The sequence below is a fragment of the Enhydra lutris genome, unplaced genomic scaffold (genome assembly GCF_002288905.1).
Source record: "Enhydra lutris kenyoni isolate GAN:26980312 unplaced genomic scaffold, ASM228890v2 scaffoldscaffold66, whole genome shotgun sequence".
Classification (NCBI taxonomy): Eukaryota; Metazoa; Chordata; class Mammalia; order Carnivora; family Mustelidae; genus Enhydra; species Enhydra lutris.
Genome location: NW_019154150.1, coordinates 12,145,666 through 12,161,789, shown reverse-complemented (window position 1 = coordinate 12,161,789; position 16,124 = coordinate 12,145,666).

The window sequence follows — 16,124 nt, the reverse complement described above, 5'->3', positions numbered from 1 at the left end:
TTTTTCTCTTAACATTAGGCCACAGATAGTTCCGTTTCTGTATAGTTTTGTAATGATGGCTTTAGAAGGCTCTGCCAGGTTGTGTACTCATTGAAGGCAACTGACTCATTGCTGTATTTCTGACACCCTCTTGGCAAAGTCAGTAAGTTGGTTTAAACGAGAGAATGAATTATGTTCCATCAAGATCACGTACTGTAATTTACTCACCATTATCCTTTGATAAACTTGTTTCCCATATTTAACAAATACATATTACAGCACTTCTGTCTGTGTAATTCCCTTTCTCCTCTTCAATGATTTCCTTTGAATAGATTATTCATCATGGGGGTCACTGGGACGAAGGCACAGGAAATGTTTCGCTTTGGACACATACACACAAAATTATTATGAAATCATTATTGTGCATATATTATATGCATTACGTGGGCTCAGATCCAGAGTGGTTCCAAAGATGAGTAAGGCCTCTGCCTGCCTTGATTTAACATTCAGGTGCAGAACAGAGAAGTAAACAAATAAATATACTTTGCGTTCATTGGTCACAGAGGAGCAGTCAGACCTGAGTCTTTAAGGGTAAGGAGCTCTCCTGGCAATGGAGGGGATGGCATTCTAGGCTCAGTGAATGGCATATGTAAAGGAGGTGAATGAGAGCATTGGGATCTTAGGATGTAAGAAAAGTGTGTGAATACTGAAAGGCATTAGGAGCAGAATGGGTGGGAAGACTCTTCTGGAACATTGGCTCAAACAACTAACAGAGGGGCACATTCTCTTCAGGCTATCCACAAGTTTGTTCCGTTATCACTTGAACCTCATTGCAACTGTTGAATCATAAGATTTTAAATAAATTTTAGCTTATTTCTGGACTCCCAAGAAAAGAGGGAAAAATTCTTTGGGCTTGAAAAAATAAAAGTAGAAAGATAAGTGCTTTCATTTCTAAATGGAAATTAAATTTGTATCATAAGAAACATTCACTCAGTCATTCTGCTGAATAAGACAAAGTAAGGAAGAAATAGGGAAGTTCATTGAAAAACCCTAAATAGCAATGATGCTGGTGGCTAAATAAAGGAAGGCACATTTGGAAAAGACAGTTGGTCCTAAGAGCACAGCTGGATCAGACCCACTACTGCTTCTGAGTTCCAGGCTTCCCAAAAGCAGAGGAAAATGGACTCCAAAGGCAGAGAGAGAGATCTGTGATAGTGTCCCAACATATTAACTCTGTGACCTTGGGCAGTTACTTGACACCTCTGAGGCTCAGTTTCCTCATTTGAAAAATAAGAACAAAAGTAGTGCCTACCACCTAGGATTATTGGAGGATTTAATAAGATTGCCTTCACAATGCTCACCATGCAGGCCTGGCAAAGCAAGATCAAATAAATGGTGGTGACAACTTTTGGATATTTCCCTCTTCTCCTCCTTCTCCTTCTCCTCGTCCTCCTCCTTCTCCTCTTTTTTCTTCTCCTTCTTCTCCTCCTCCTCCCTCTTCTTCAGTTGAAACTTTCCCAGCGAAGAAATGCATACTATCTTGCTCTTGCCTCTGGGACTCTGAGTCCCAGAATCACAAAATTGTAGGTGTCAATGGGGGACAGGAGACCCAGATGGGGCTGGAGGCTTGTCCAAGATCACACAAGGAATTAACGAAAGAGGTAGATCCTTTGACACTCTATCTACTGATTTTTTTTCATCTTGATAAAAATAGAGCCCAATTCTATTATCTGTGGTTAACAATGTTGTATTGTATATTTAAAAGTTCCTAAGAGAGTAGATTTAAAAATTCTGAAGACACACACAAAACTATAACTGTGTAAGGTGATAAATGTCTAAACTAACCTTATTGTGGTAATCATTTTGTAACATATACATATATAAAATCACTACATTGTACACCTTAAACTTATGCAATGTTATATATCAATTATATCTCAGTAAAGCTGGGAAAAAATACAGACCAATCCCTGCCTCTGAGAGCAGAGAACACAGGTGAGCATGGAAAATAAAATCCAGAAGGAAGGTCTGCAGATCTGGGAGGGGAGGTCTGCCCTCCAGAATGCCAAGTTTAACAGAATCAGTCCACTCACAATGACAGATGGCAGCCTGGATGGGGCAGCTTTTGGCAACAGCTCTTCTGTGACATCAGTATCTCTAATGAAGGTGGTAAACAGACACTCATCAACAAGGATACCAGGATTCCCAGAGGGAAATCTATCAATAGGATCTGAGTTGGTAGGCAGAGTCTTAGTTGAGAAGGGCCACTGTCCAAGGATGGGCACACCCTGGGGGAAGTGGCCAGCCCCTTCCAGATAATCGTACACACTTTAGGCTTATTTATGCTCATCAAATGACTGTCTGAGGGAGAAGTCATCTTTGCAAGGATGTCATCACCAAGAAAGGTGGAGAGTACACTCCTTGGATTGGTGGGAAGAGCTACTACCTCTATAATCCACTACATCTAGAGAGTATACAAGGTCTGGTGGGCTTTCCATTGTCTCTCTCTCTCTGTGTGAGTCTATCCCTGAGGAGAGAATTGACCTCTGGTCCCACAAAGCCACCAACTATTCATGGGAATATGGCAACTTGACTGAGAAGTCCACCTTGGGTATCACCCGGCCCTGAGTTGATGCCTCATTAGTGCCCTCAAAATTAGGGTAGTCTGTCCCAACCAGAAGTTAATTTTCTCCTCCATCCACACCCACTTCCCTGGCCCATGGGGACCAGACCAGTTTCAACATGACTTGTAATATAGCTACGTTGGCAACCCCATGGTGGGCTACCCCAAAGTGATATTATCTGACAGCAAGTGACAAACATAGTTCTTAGCAAAATTAGGAATATACGGTTTCCCTTCAAGACACCCTCCATCCATAGGAGGGCCAATTTGTTTTCTCAAGGATACAGGCACTATGTTTCCATTTCTGTTGAATAAGACATGTTATTAGGCAACAGCCACAGTTCCTCCACAGATACACCCTAGACAGCTCTAGAAACCACAAAACATGTTCAGCAGGAAAATTACTCTTTTCCTCCATATTTCCTCATTTACTGAGGTAGAAACAAAAATAAATTTTAATTTATGTTTCTTTTTTTTTGTAATCATTATTTCAGTTTAAAGAACTTCTTGCCATTTACAACCTAAATCCAGTTTTCTCTTTTTTTATTAATTATTTTTATTAACATATAATGTATTATTTGCCCCAGGGGTACAGGTCTGGAATCGTCAGGCTGACACACTTCATAGCACTCACCATATCACATACCTTCCCCAATGTCCATAACCCAACCACCCTCTCCACACCCCGCCCCAGCAGCCCTCAGTTTGTTTCGTGAGATTAAGGGTCTCTTATGGTTTGTCTCCCTCTCGATCCCATCTTGTTTCATTTTTTCCTTCCCTACCCCCCAAACCCCCCACTCTGACTCTCAAATTCCCCATATTAGCGAGATCATATGATAATTGTCTTTCTCTGATTGACTTATTTTGCTCAGCATAATACCCTCTAGTTCCTTCCATGTCATTGCAAATGGCAACATTTCATTTCTTTTGATGGCTGCATAATATTCCGTTGTGTGTGTGTGTGTGTGTGTGTGTGTGTGTGTGTATCACATCTTCATTATCCATTCATCTGTTGATGGTTGTCTAGATTCTTTCCATAGTTTGGCTATTGTGGATATTGCTGCTATAAACATTCAGGTGCACATGCCCCTCCGGATCACTACGTTTGTATCTTTAGGGTGAATACCCAGTAGTGCAATTGCTGGGTCATAGGGTAGCTCTATTTTCAACTCTTTGAGGAACCTCCATGCGGTTTTCCAGAGTGGCTGCACCAGCTTGCATTCCCACCAATAGTGTAGGAGGGTTCCCCTTTCTCTGCATCCTCTCCAACATCTGTTGTTTCCTGACTGGTTAATTTTAGCCATTCTGACTGGCATGAGGTGATTTCTCATTGTGGTTTTGATTTGTATTTCCCTGACGCTGAGTGATGTGGAGTACTTTTTCATATGTCTGTTGGCCATCTGGATGTCTTCTTTGCAAAAATGTCTGTTCATGTCCTCTGCCCATTTTTTTAAAAGATTTTATTTATTTATTTGACAGAAAGAGAGAGAGATCACAAGTAGGCAGAGGCAGGCAGAGAGAGCGGGGGAAGTAGGCTTCCTGCTGAGAGCAGAGAGCCTGATGCAGGGCTCAGTTCCAGGATCCGAGACCATGACCTGAGCCGAAGGCAGAGGCTTAACCCACTGAGCCACCCAGGTACCCCCTCTGCCCATTTCTTGATTGGATTATTTGTTCTTTGGGTGTTGAGTTTGATAAGTTCTTTATAAATTTTGGTACTGGCCCTTTATCTGATATGTCATTTGTGAATATCTTCTCCCATTTTGTTAGTTGTCTTTTGGTTTTGCTGACTGTTTCCTTTGCTGTGCAAAAGCTTTTGATCTTGATGAAGTCCCAATAGTTCATTTGTGCCCTTGCTTCCCTTGCCTTCGGTGATGTTTCTAGGAAGAACTTACTGCAGCTGACGTCGAAGAGGTTGCTGCCTGTTTTCTCCTCAAGGATTTTGATGGATTCCCTTCTCACATTGAGATCTTTCATCCATTTTGAGTCTATTTTTGTGTGTGGTGTAAGGAAATGGTCCAGTTTCCTTCTTCTGCATGTGGCTGTCCAATTTTCCCAATACCATTTGTTGAAAAGACTGTCCTTTTCCCATTGGACATTCTTTCCTGCTTTGCTGAAAATCAGTTGACCATAGAGTTGAGGTTCCATTCCTGGGCACTCCGTTCTGTTCCATCCATCTGTGTGTCTGTTTTTGTGCCAATGCCATACTGTCTTGATGATTACAGCTTTGTAATAGAGCTTGAAGTCTGGAATTATGATGCTGCCAACTTTGGTTTTCTTTTTCAACATTTCTCTGGCTATTTGGGGTCTTTTCTGGTTCCATACCAATTTTAGGATTATTTGTTCAATTTCTTAAAAAATAATTGATGGTATTTTGATAGGGATTGCATTAAATGTATAGATTGCTTTAGGTAGCATAGACATTTTCATAATATTTGTTCTTCCAATCCATGAGCATTGAACATTTTTCCATTTTTTGTGTCATCCTCAATTTCTTTCATGAGTACTTTATAGTTTTCTGAATACATATTCTTTGTCGCTTTGGTTAGGTTTATTCCTAGGTATCTTATGGTTTTGGGTGCAATTGTAAATGGCATTGACTCCTTAATTTCTCTTTCTTCTATCTTGCTGCTGGTGTATAGAAATGCAACATATTGCTGTGCATTGATTTTATATCCTGACACTTTACTGAATTCCTGTATGAGTTCTAGCAGTTTTGGAGTGGAGTCTCTTGGGTTTTCCACATAAAGTATCATATCATCTGCAAAGAGGGAGAATTTGACTTCTTCTTTGCCAATTCAGATGCATTTTATTTCTTTTTGTTGTCTGATTGCTGAGGCTAGGACTCCTAGTACTATGTTGAATAGCAGTGGTGATAGTGGACATCCCTGCCATGTTCCTGACCCTAGAGGAAAAGCTCTCAGTTTTTCCCCAATGAGAATGATATTCACTGTGGGTTTTTCACAGCTGGTTTTGATGATATTGAGGTATGTACCCTCTATCCCTACACTTTTAAGAGTTTTGATCAAGAAAGGATGCTGTACTTTGTCAAATGCTTTTTCAGCATCTATTGAGAGTTTCATATGGTTTTTGTTCTTTCTTTTATTAATGTATAGTATCATAATGATTAATTTGTGGATGTTGAACCAACCTTGCAGCCCAGGAATAAATCCCACTTGGTCATGGTGAATAATCCTTTTAATGTCCTGTTGGATCCTATTGGCTAGTATTTTGGTGAGAATTTTTGCATCTGTGCTCATCAAGGATATTGGTCTGTAATTCTCCTTTTTGTTGGGTGTTTGTCTAGTTTTGGGATCAAGATAATGCTGGCCTCATAAAATGAGTTTGGAAGTTTTCCTTCCATTTCTATTTTTTGGAACAGTTTCAGGAGAATAGGTATTAATTCTTCTTTAAATGTTTGGTTGAATTCCCCTGGGAAGCATCTGGCCCTGGGCTCTTGTTTGTTGGGAGATTTTTGATGACTGCTTCAATCTCCTTACTGGTTATGGGTCTGTTCAGGTTTTCTATGTCTTCCTGGTTCAGTTTTGGTAGTTTTTACATCTCTAGGAGTGCATCCCTTTCTTCCAGATTGTCAAATTTGCTGGCGTATAGTTGCTCATAATATGTTCTTATAATTGTTTGTATTTCTTTGGTGTTGGTTGTGATCTCTCCTCTTTCATTCATGATTTTATTTATTTGGGTCCTTTCTCTTTTCCTTTTGATAAGTCTGGCCAGGGGCTTATCAATCTTATTAATTCTTTCAAAGAACCAGCTCTTAGTTTCATTGATCTGTCCTACTGTTCTTCTGGTTTCTATTTCATTGATTTCTGCTCTTATTTGTTTCTCTTCTCTTGCTGGGTTTAGGCTTTCTTTCTTGTTCCTTCTCCAGCTCCTTTAGGTGTAGGGATAGGTTGTGTATTTGAGACCTTTCTTGTTTCTTGAGAAAGTCTTGCATCACTATATACTTTCCTCTCAGGGCCACCTTTGCTGTGTCCCACAGATTTTGAACAGTTGTGTTTTCATTATCATTTGTTTCCATGAATTTTTTCAATTCTTCTTTAATTTCCTGGGTAACCCATTCATTCTTTAGTAGGATGCTCTTTAGCCTCCATGTATATGAGTTCTTTCCAACTTTCCTCTTGTGATTGAGTTCTACCTTCAGAGCATTGTAGTCTGAAAATATGCAGGGAATGATCCCAATCTTTTGGTACCGGTTGAGACCTGATTTGTGACCCAGGATGTGATCTATTCTGGGGAATGTTCCATGTGCACTAGAGAAGAATGTGCATTCTGTTGCTTTGGGATGGAATGTTCTGAATATATATGTGATGTCCATCTGATCCAGTGTGTCATTTAAGGCCTTTATTTCCTTGATCTTTTGCTTGGATGATCTATTTCAGTGAGGGGGTGTTAAAGTCCCCTCCTATTATTGTATTATTGTCAATGTGTTTCTTTGATTTTGTTATTAATTGGTTTACATAGTTGGCTGCTCCCATGTTAGGGGCATAGATATTTAAAATGGTTAGATCTCCTTGTTGGACAGACCCTTTAAGTATGATATAGTGTCCTTCTTCATCTCTTATTATAGTCTTTGGCTTAAAATCTAATTGATCTAAGGATTGCCACCCCAGCTTTCTTTTGATGTCCATTAGCATGGTAAATTTTTTTCCACCCCCTCACTTTAAATCTGGAGGTGTCTTTGGGTCTAAAATGAGTTTCTTGTAGACAGCATATTGATGGGTTTTGGTTTTTTATCCATTCTGATACCCTATGTCTTTTGATTGGGACATTTAGCCCATTTTCATTCAGGGTAACTATTGAAAGATATGAATTTAGTGCCAGTGTATTGCCTGTAAGGTGACTGTTACTGTATATTGTCTCTGTTCCTTTCTGGTCTACTACTTTTAGGCTCTGTCTTTGCTTAGAGGACCCCTTTCAATATTTCCTGTAGGGCTGGTTTGGTGTTTGCAAATTCTTTAGTTTTTGTTTGTCCTGGAAGCTTTTTACCTCTCCTTCTATTTTCAATGATAGCCTAGCTGGATATAGTATTCTTGGCTGTATATTTTTCTCATTTAGTGCTCTGAATATATCATGCCAGTTCCTTCTAGCCTGCCAGGTCTCTGTGGATAAGTCTGCTGCCAATCTGATATTTCTACCATTGTATGTTACAGAATTCTCATCTCACACTGCTTTCAGGATTTTCTCTTTGTCACTAGGACTTGTAAGTTTTACTATTAGATGATGGGACATAGGGCTGTGGACCTATTTTTATTGATTTTGAGGGGGGGTTCTCTCTGGCTCTTGGATTTTGATGCTTGTTCCCTTTGCCATATTAGGGAAATTCTCTACTATAATTTGCTCCAATATACCTTGTGCCCCCCCCTTTCTTCTTCTTCTGAAATCCCAATTATTCTAATATTGTTTCATCTTATGGTATCACCTATCTCTCGAATTCTTCCCTCATGGTCCAGTAGTTGTCTCTCTTTTGCTCAGCTTCTTTATTCTCCATCATTTGGTCTTCTATATTACCAATTCTCTCTTCTGCCTCATTTATCCTAGCAGTAAGAGCTTCCATTTTTGATTACACCTCATTAATAGCTTTTTTAAATTTCAACTTGGTTAGATTTTGGTTCTTTTATTTCTCCAGAAAGGGATTTTATTTCTCCAGAAAGGGTCTCTGTAGTATCTTCCATGCCTTTTTCGAGCCCAGCTAGCACCTTGAGAATCATCGTTCTGAACTCTAGTTCTGACATATTACTAATGCCTGTATTGATTAGATCCCTAGCCATCAGTACTGCCTTTTGTTCTTTTTTTTGTGGTAAGTTTTTTGCCTTGTCATTTTATCCAGATAAGAATATATGAAGGTGAGAGTAAAATACTAAAAGTGTGACAAAGACCCCAGAAAAATGTACACTAGCCAAATCAGAAGACATCCAAAACCGGGGGGGAGAAGAAAGGGGACTAAAAGAAATAAAAATTAAAAAATAAAAAATAAAAATTATATATATAATTTTATATAACATATTTATTATTAATATTATAGTATTATTATATAATATACATATTATACAATTGTATATTATATATTATTTTATATTTATATATTATTATATATTAATTATATTAATATACTAATATAATTATATATTATATATTTTTATATATATGTATATATATTTGACTGGTGAATAGAACAGAGCCACCAACTTGATTTTGGGTGTATTTTGGTCTCTTAGAAGAAACTACCTCCCAAAATTTTAAAGAAAGAAAAACATATATAAAATATATATATATATATATATATATATATATATATATACACAAAATAAATATATACAAAAATACATATATATAGAAAAATAAGGATAAACACAATGAAGGGATAGAATATGACTGTAAAGATGATTTTTTTTTTAAATTCTAAAAAAAAAAAGAGGAAGGGATGTGCTCAAGCTGAAGACTAGAACAAAGTCATGTGCTAGATTAGGGTATATTTTGATCTATTAGAAGAAATTGTATCCCAAAATTTTTTAGGAAAAAAAACCTATATGTTTATGAAAAATGAGGTTAAATACAGTGAAGGGGTTAAAATATGATTATAACAATGAAGGTTTAAAAGATTTTTTTAAAGAAAGGTGTTGTTAAAATAAATTAGTTTAAAAATGTTAAAAGAGGAAAGAGGAAAAGTTAAAAAATAGAATAAGAAAAAAATAAAATTAAAAAAAAATTTAACTTTGCAAGACTAAAAGATCATGGGGAGAAAGTCATGAATTCTATGCGTTGCTTTCCCCTAGCTCTGGAGTTCTGCTGTTCTCCTTGATCTGTAAGCTTGGTCTTGGCTGAATGTTCTTACTGATCTTCTGTAGGAGGGGGCTGTTGTAGTGATTCTCAAAAGTCTTTGCCCAAGGCAGAATTGCACCACCCTTGCTAGGGACTGGGATAAGTAATCTGCTCAGTTTTGCTCTCAGAACTTTCATTCCCTGAACCATTTCCCTACCGCTTTGGAGGATGGGAATGAAAATGGCAGCCTCCCAATCTGGCCCAGAGGAGCTGAGAGCTAAGGGCCCACTCCTCAGTGCGCCCACTCCTCAGTGCGCCCTCAGAGAAAAGTCAATCCCTCCTGCCTCCCTGGTCTCTGGCCACACTCCAAGCTCACCCAGCCTGTGAATGAGTGTTTCTATCTCTGGTACATGGCCCCATTTGGAGTCTCCAAACCAAGCAGATTCCTACCTTACTGCTCCTCCTGGAGGAGGAGGAAGGTGAGTCTCCCCAGATCTGCCAATTGTGGGGTCCCTGCTCAAAGAGCAGTGGTCCAACTGTGCCTTGGATCATAGTTTAAAGTAACCCCGAGCTGAAAGCTCACTCTTCGGCTCTGTCTCTGTAGTTGGTTTCCCCACTCTGATACCTGGCAGCTCTGCCACACTCAGACACCCCTGATCTTTCTGTGACCCCATGGGACCTGAGACCACACTGTCCCCACAAGGGCTCCACCCCTGCTTAACCTCTGGAACAACATCCCTCAGTGGAGCAGACTTCTAAAAGTTCTGATTTTGTGCTCCACTCCTCTGCCGCTTGCCAGGAGCTGGCCCCTCCCCCCAAGTCTATTTTCCTGTCACTTTGGATTCGCTTCTCTGCACGTCCTACCTTTCAGGAATTCATCAATTTTCTGTTCCTAGAATAGCTGCTCTTCTTCTCTTCTATATCCTGTTGAGTTTGTAGGTGTTCAGAATGGTTTGATAACTATCTAGCTGAACTCCTGGGATCTGATGTCATTTCAGTCTGCTACTCCGCCATCTTGCCTCTCACCTAATTTGTTTTTCTTTGAGTACTAGGTAAGATTGTTCCATTTTAAGTGTGTTTGTTTTATATTCTTTGTGTCTTTTTCTGAATATAAAAGAGGTGTACAGTCATAGAAAATGCAAAAATAAATAAATATACAAAAAGTTAAAATTACACAATATTCCATTCTCCCTGAATATTGTTTAACACTGAGGTGGTTCTCTACCATGTTATTCTCTGCAGATACAAATTTAAGATTTGAGATCATAATATAGTTTATCTTGTATTTTTCATTTAACATTATAGCATAAACATTTCCCCATGTATAAAACTCAAATATGGTTTTTAATGATTGCATACAGACTTTATCTAGCCCTGACCAATGGACACAGGGGCAACACCTGGTTTTTGCTATTATGCACAACACTGTGATGAACATAAAGCTTTGTGCATATCTTTGATTGTCTAAGAGGAATGACTGGATCAGTGGACTGAAGCATCTCTGTTGCTTTTGCTAGCTACTGCAAAATTTTTTTTCAGAACGATGACACCGACCAACTAAAGCTCTAAGAAACCCACTCCCTGACTCTAGCACCCACATACCACCCCACCTTCCCAAGCTTTGGGATCTGGACGTTATAGTCTTCAGTTATTTTATACTGACTTCAAGAGTGAGAGAGAGAGAGAGAGAAAAAAAGAAAAGACTTCCATTCCTCAGAGGAGATGGTAAGATTGCTATCTTGGAGAAAGAAAAGAAAAAAGAGACGGGATTTTTTTAATGTTTTTATTTATTTTTTTGACAGAGAGAGACACAGCAAGAGAGAGGGAACACAAGCAGGAGGAGTGGGAGAGGGAGAAGCAGGACTCCTTCTGAGCAGGGAGCCTGACTTGGGGCTTGATCCCAGGACCCTGGGATCATGACCCAAGTCAAAGGCAGATGCTTAATGACTGAGCCACCCAGGTGCCCCAAGAGATGGGGTTTTTTAAAGTGAATAATATCATCACAGAAGTTGTTTTAAGATACTGCTTAGTGCTTGGGTTAAGGGGACACAGGAGAGGCCATCTGAGTCATAAAAAGTCTGGGGGAAGAGGGTATATGGGATTATCATATCACAGGATTAGAATTTCAGTTTTACAGGATGAAAGAGTTCTGGAAATGGATGGTTGCACAACATTGAATGTATTTAATATGAATGAACTATATGCTTAAAGATGATTAAGATAGTAAATTTAATGTATATTTTACCACAGTAAAAATTTAGGGGAAAAAAACCTCCAATAAAATCAAGAAAGAAAAGGAAGTGGCAACATTTGCCCTGGGAGTGAGGGAGGGGAGTGTCTTGGAGGGAGAAGTAGGGATGAACAGGGCACCCAGAGAGAGTGCTTGTGCAATTTGAGTGTGTAAACAAATTCACTTCTGGACAAAACATAAACAATCTGCAAAAGGCAACAGAAGAGAAAATTTATTCCAGAGTGAATGAATGAATGAATGAATGAGAGAGTGAATCATGTTCATTTAGCACAGTTGGTTGTATCCACCATCATTTTGGATACACTTGGATAGAGCAATCTCAGTGTCATGGGGAGCTTGTTACCTACAAAATGAAAGAAAGGAAAAAACAAAGCACAGGGAACTTTATCTAAAGCTCTAGTAAATTCTCTTCAGGATGTATTTCACAAATTATTTATACCTTACATGGAAGTGAATTTATTACAAATCCAAACCACAATGGCTTATGGACACCCTATATCTTGGGCTTCTGCTGACAGGTATGATGCTCCAATGAGCCAGGGAACTCCCATTTGTGCCAACTTGGTAGCCCTGGTGTATCCAGGTAGCCACGTTTGGGGACAAGAGGATGCCTAGCTGCCAAGCTGGGAAGCCCAATACCAAATGGCTAATTTACACTTTTATTGATAAGGGATAAGTGCCCATTTCAAAGCATCTTGTTTCATTGAGAAATAGAAGGAACTGGAAAAGAATTCTACAGGCTCCCCAAATCACATCTACCTACCTGCAGCTGTTCCCACTTGCTCTTCCTTCTCTCCAGGTTCAGTGGGAGGATTTTCTTCGCTCTTATCTAAAGCCAAACCCTCCAGTTATGCACTAGATTCACCCCATCTTACCTCCCCAAGAATTGTATTCCTGCATTCCTCTCCTCTCTGCTGGAGAATTCCCAGTTAGCACATGACCAGACCAGAGTGCCTCTCATTTTTAGAACCTCCTCTGGACTCCATACCCCCACCAGTGATACTTGCTCTCCTTTCTCCATCTGGAGACATCCAAAAGGAACTCTAGTCCCTTGGCCCCCATTCTCTATTGCTCTGGCTCCTCAACACTTCCCCAGACACCTTTAGCAAAGTCACAGATGCTTTCCACGTGGCTAGGTCAGAGGGTCCACGATCAGGCCCACCTCACCCACACAACAGCAGAATTTGACAAAGTTTATCTCTCTCTCCTTCCTCAAGCACCTTTTCCGTTTGGCCCTGGAGATACTATTCTCCCTCCTGCTTCTCTGACCCCATCATTGGCCACCCTCCCAGCCTTCTCTGGTTCCTTTCTGCCTCCCTGACCTCTAAGCATCGAGGACTTTGAGGTACATCCTCAGACCTCTTCTATCTACACTCACTCCCCTGGAGGGCTCAGCCAGCTGCAAATCTGTAAACACCATCTCTCTGCACTGACAACATCCAAACAATTTTCTCCATCCCAAACTTCTCTAAAGTCCAGACATTATAGTCAATTCCTTACCCACTTCCCTTGGATAGACAATAAGCATCTTCTGGCCCTCATCACAGAACCTTACAGTCTTCACTGTCTCCATAAATGACAAGTTCATTCTTCTAGTTGTTCTGGTCAATAACCTTAGAGTTCTCCTGGATGCCCCTCTTGCCCTCTTCCATTTCCAACACACCACCAGATTCCAGCCAGCACTTTTTTTCCAAATCAATCATGTATCAGATGGCTTCTCAGTACATCCAGCACTGCCCTGCTATCTGGTTTGTCTCTGTCTCTCCCTTAGAACACTCCACAGGTTCCCCTTTCTCTGCTCTCACTCTACAGTCCCTTCACTGCCCCAGCCCTGGGGGGAGGGGGGGCTCTTCATGCTCCATTCAGATCATGTCACTTCTCTCCTCAGGGTCACCCAGAAGCTACCTCCTCCCTTAGGATGAACCCAACCCTCTGCTGGGATCCAGCCCTAGCCTCCTTTCTAGTCTCACATCCCAAGACTTTCCTCCCACTCTGTTTAGTCACTCTGGCCCCTGAGCTCTTCCTAAAACAGGCTGAGTTCTTCTCTACCACGGGCCATTTGTACTTGCCCCTTTCTCTGGGAACTTCTTTTCTGGGGAGCGGTGTGGTATCTTTAACCAGATCTGTGCATGGCTCACAACCTAGCTTCACTCAGCCTCTGCTTCAGTGTCACCTCTGCAGATAGGCCTTTACAAATCTCCCTGTCTAAAACATAACCCCCCCCCACCATCCTCACTCCCTATCTCTATCCCCACCTTTATTTGTTTTCTTACCCTTATCTCTACCTGACATTATATCAGATTATTTGCCTATTTCTGATTTATCTTCCACATTAGCATGGAAAGACCAGATCCACAGTCCCTCAAATGGTGTCTGACACATAGTAGGAACTCAACAAACATTTACTGAGGGAATTAATTTATGTTTTTGTGTGAATTGTCTCTTGGTGGCTTTTGCACATGCTTATTGGTATGATTGACATTTTAACACTGATTTTTAAATTTTTTTTTAAATTTAAATTCAATTTAGTTAACATACAATGTATTATTAGTTTCAGGGGTAGAGTTCAGTGATTCATCAGTTGTACATAACACCCAGTGCTCATTACTTCATGTGTCTTCCTTAACACCCATAACAAGTTACCAGATCCTCCCAACCACCTCCTCTCCAGCAACCCACAGTTTGTTTCCTATGATTAAGAATATCTTATGGTTTACCTCCCTCTCTGTTTTTATCTTATTTTATTTTTCCTTCCCTTTCCCTATATTCATCTGTTTTGTTTCCTTAAAGTTCACATATGAGGGAAATCAGATGGTTGTTTGTCTTTCCCTGACTGACTTAGGTCACTTAGCATAATACCCTCTAGTCCATCCATTTCATTGCATATGACAAGATTTCATTTTTTTGATTGCTGAGTAATATTCTATTGTATACATACACCAAATCTTCTTTATCCACCATCTTTCAAATGACAACTGGGCTCTTTCCATATTTTGGTGATTGCTGCTGTAAACATTGGGGGATGCATGTGCCCCTTTGAATTACTATTTTTGAATCATTTGGATAAACACTTAGTAGTGCAATTGCTGGGTTGTAGGGTAGTTCTATTTTTAACTTTTTGAGGAACCTCCATATTGATTTCCAGAGTGGCTGCACCAACTTGTATTCCCACCAACAGTGTAGGAGGGTTCCCCTTTCTCTGCATCCTCGCCAACATCGGTTGTTTCCTGTGTTGTTCATTTTAGCCATTCTGACGGGTGTGAAGTGATATCTCATTGTGGTTTTGATTTGTATTTCCCTGATGCTGAGTGATATTGAGCATTTTTTCATGTGTCAGTTGACCATCTGGATGTCTTTTTGCAGAAGTGTCTGTTCATGTCTTTTGCTCATTTCTTGGTTGGAGTATTTGTTTTTTGAGTGTTGAGTTTGATAAGTTCTTTATAGATCTTGGATACTAGCTCTTTATCTTATATGTCATTTGCAAATATCTTCTCCCATCCCATAGATTGCCTTTTAGTTTTGTTGATTGTTTTCCTTTGCTGTGCAGAAGGCTTTTATCCTGATGAAGTCTCAATAGTTAATTTTTACTTTTGTTTCCCTTGCCTTCAGAGAGAAGTCTAGCAAGAAGCTGCTGTGGCCAAGGTCAAAGAGTTTGCTGCCTGTGTTCGTGTCTAGGATTTTGATGGCTTCCTGTCTCACATTTAGGTCTTTCATCCATTTTGAGTTTATTTTTGTATGTGGTATAAGAAAGTGGTCCAGTTTCATTCTCCTGCTTTTCTGTCCATAAAATTGATTTTTAAGAGCTTCTTATAGTGGAAATAGAATTGTCTTTTGTCTTTCATATATATTACAAATATTGTTACCTGATGTCATTCACTGTTTTTCTGTTTCATAAGGCAAAAGACATAGTAGTTTCTCTTTTCAACTGACCCTACCTTATAGTCAATGCAGATTCCTCCCCTATTCTGTCAAGGTTGTGTTTAGTCTTCATCCATGGCATTACTTGGCATTTTCAGTTTGTCCTATGTGTTCATTAGCATTTTAATGAAATATTGCAAGGAGCTGTCCCAGAGGCTGCTAGCCAGATGCTATTCAAACCTGAAAGTCAAGAAAATGACTCTTTAGCTACAACCTGGTTATCATGGTCATGAGCTCAGTTAATCAGAGGTAGCAGAAATCATACTGCATTAATTCGTCATTACTCAAAGCACAGGCAGATACAGTCTGGGGAATAATGGCCATGGGATGCTGATGCCCATTCTTTGGAGTGTTTATCACAATCAGTTTGTCACACCTTAAGGCATCCAGGTATTTTACTTGAAGAGACATGAAACCAGTAAAATGGCAGCAGAAATTTACAGAAGGAGGGATATTTGAAAATGCTCAGTCTAGGGATAGTGCAATGGCAATAGTGTAGAGTTGAGACCATATCTGAAATAGGCACCTTTACTGGCCACAGAGGACAATAAAAGTACTGTGTGGAGACCCTAAATG